We start from the raw sequence: 3,360 nt of genomic DNA, 5'->3' as shown, positions 1-3,360 counted from the left end.
AGGTTTTAAATTAGCCTAACATTTCAAACAAACAAACAAACAAACAATAAAACCACATGTTTATGGTACTCTGATGTTGGTTAATGGCCACATGACATGTAGGTAAACAAATTAAATATTTCGGGGGTTTGCGCAATTGTTAAATTTTGATTGTGTTTATTTTAAAAATATGTTCTCATTTTATTTTACATTTTATGAAGTAATTCAATTAGCTTTCCTTCAACTCAAAACCCTAGTGATACATGACCAACAGTTAGGGCATCGCTGTTCTATATGACTAATGTTGATTATTTAGATCAGTGGTATCCTTAGTATTTTAAACAAATCGGTTTAAACAAAAAATGATTCAAAGACTCATTCGTAAATCTTATCGCCATTTGTTATAAGTGTCCAACGTATAACGAGTGTAATCAGTTTTGCCAAGTCTGTGGTTTTCCTGCGGAATTGGGCTACTTTTACACTGTTGCCCCAGGTTGCATTTCATGTCCGCGGGTTGGAAAGACCCCAAATAACATGATATTTAGCCCCTGAAATGCATCCCCTGGACCCCCCTGAAACGTGATTGGGTTTAGTTTTGGGCTAGTTTTGAGTAGCAATTGGACGGGTTTTGCTGTGAAAACCTGGCAACCCTGAGTGTAATGTAACCTGCAGAAAAAAAACACTAGAAACATGCCGAGCGATGTTGCTTGGGCACTTTCCCATTGAGAACGGGCAACATTTCGATCTAAAGCAGGGGTGGGGAACGTTGATCCTGGAGGGGCATTGTCCTGCAGAGTTTAGCTCCAACCCTGAAAAAAACACACACCAACCTGTAACTTTAGCGATCCTGAAGACCTTGATTAGCTTCAGGTGTGTTTAATTAGGGTTAGAGCTAAACTCTGCAGGACAATGGCCCTCCAGGATCAACGTTCCCCACCCCTGATCTAAAGTATCCAGATGGACATTTTTGTTGCCCATTCTCAGTGGGAAAATGCCCAAGCAAAATCGATCTATAACCCGGCAACATTGCTTAAAGGGGTGGTTGATTATCATTTCACCTTTTTAACTTTAGTTAGTGTGTAATGTTGCTCTTAGAGCATAAACAACATCTTCAAAGTTACAACACTCAAAGTTCAAAGCAAAGGGAGATGTTTCCTTTTAAAGAATTCTCTGTTTAAGGACTACAACAAATGGCTGGTAGGGACTACAATGAGCTTCTTCTGGGTTAGTGACATAACAAACCCTAAAATTTACATAAACCCTGCCCCCGAGAACACGCAACAAAGGGGTGAGGCCATGTAATTGCAATACAGTACGTAACACAAATACAATAGCATGTCATAAAAGCAAGATGACAACACGACAAATTATAACCTTAATTAAAGTAAACTAACGTATACCTGTTCTGTCTTCATGCAGCATATATTCTCCGGCTCTGTAGGCATCTTACAACAGTTCCCACACGAGCAATTTATAGATTATCATGACAGAAAATACTAATCACTGACTTTAAGATAGTTAACTCCACATCAGCTACATAAATTTATCAACAAACCAGTCAGAAAAGTCCTGTTGCATTCTTGTCACTTCTTCTTGAGTCTCTCCATCATTGTCCAACTCCGTTTTGAACATAAAAGGCTGAACAGTTTCTGACATTTTCAGTGAGTCTACGTTAGGTATTCGGCGCTGCTAACACGAGCTCTTAAAACTCCGCCCTCTTCTTGAGAACAGCAGCTTATTTGCATTTAAAGGGACACACACAAAAATGCAAAAATGTTTTTGCTCACCCTCAAAAAGTGACAAATTTAACATGCTATAAACAATGCTCTGTGGGGTATTTTGAGCTAAAACTTCACATACACACTCTGGGGACATCAGACTTATTTTACATCTTGTAAAAGTGGCATTATATGACCCCTTTAAAGAGTTGCCCCGTGTGTCATCACTGTTACAGGACATCCTCACACCTCAGTCATACAACGAAAAGGCGCCATGCCTCAGACTTAAAGGCTTCAGGTCTCAGGAAAAACGAAGTCAGGTGTCAGATTGATACTGTTTGTATAACAATATATTTACTACAAATACCATAAACTGTAGTGTAGCAAAACCATGGTTAATTTGTGGTTAACATGGTTAACTACAATTTTCATAAGGGAAGTAAAAAATATTTCAAGCTATTAGACTGTGTTGTTATAAGCACAGCTACATAGAGTACCTCAGGGATGACGTGTTTTTGTAGGCCAACCCGGAAGTTAGCGGCGCACGGGTTCCCTCGTTCGAAAGCCAATGCATTTTTCCCATAGACTTTTAGAAAATCGCAAAAAATAAGCTCTGTGTTTAACAAAGGGTTATGACACTTACACGTTTTGTCTATCAAGATAATCTTTACAAGTTAACACAACATTTATACATTTTAAAGCCTAAATAAAGTCATCAGATATAAAAACTTAACAGTAGGCTATAAACGGACTACAGCACACCATGGTCACAGATCAACGTCACCACCACCAAGCTTCCTCAAACTTTATTTAGAAAACAACTTTATTTATAAACATGTTCGCTGATTATGATCTGCGCTGTGTATGAATACTTATCCACTTTTTCATGAGAAATGCTGTCCAAATGTCCTGTTTGTCATGATGACGTCTAAAGTCCACGCCAAAGGAAGTAGTCCCTTTTAGCAATTTGTTAGCAACCGCCGTTTTTAAGACACAATAACAGTTTAAAAAATCACAAGCGGGTTATAACCGGTGTGTTTTATGTCATAGATCAAAACGTGAAAATATTTAGAGGCTTTGTTAACCACAGACCTTATTTCAGGCGATTTAGCAAAAACCCATTCAGAAAACCCATTGACTTTGGGGCGATGGAACCGGAAGTCCTAAAATGCTAACTCGCTTCCGGGTTTTGCGTACAAAAACACGTCATCCTTGAGGTACTCTATTGTGTACAGAGGTTACCAAGGAAACAGCTTTATTTCTGCTGTTCAAAGAGTCGATTACATTTTAATTCAGATAATTGCTGTTTTTCTGCAGACCAATGTGAAAATTAACACACACACACACCTTACATCAATTTGGGAATAGTTACAGATAAATATAAAAAGGGAGAGAAAGAAAAAGATAACTGAAGCATTGCATTATGATGGGATAAAAGCCAATAGAAAGTTATACAAAAAAAAAAAAAAAAAAAAAAAAACTGATGCCCTTTTATCTGATGCTTTTTTTTTCTGAGATAGTTTCGTCTGATGCCTAATTGTACGAGATCTGACACCTGAAGAAGTCATTTTTCCTGAGACCTGAAGGCTTTCAATCTGAGGCGCGATGCCGGTTTGTCCAATGACTGAAGCCTTTTAGTCTGAGGCATGACGCCTTTTCGTTG

Source organism: Ctenopharyngodon idella, chromosome 7 (assembly GCF_019924925.1).
Source record: "Ctenopharyngodon idella isolate HZGC_01 chromosome 7, HZGC01, whole genome shotgun sequence".
In the NCBI taxonomy this organism is placed as follows: Eukaryota; Metazoa; Chordata; class Actinopteri; order Cypriniformes; family Xenocyprididae; genus Ctenopharyngodon; species Ctenopharyngodon idella.
The sequence above is the reverse complement of the archived record's forward strand: the minus strand, read 5'-3'. Positions refer to the sequence as shown.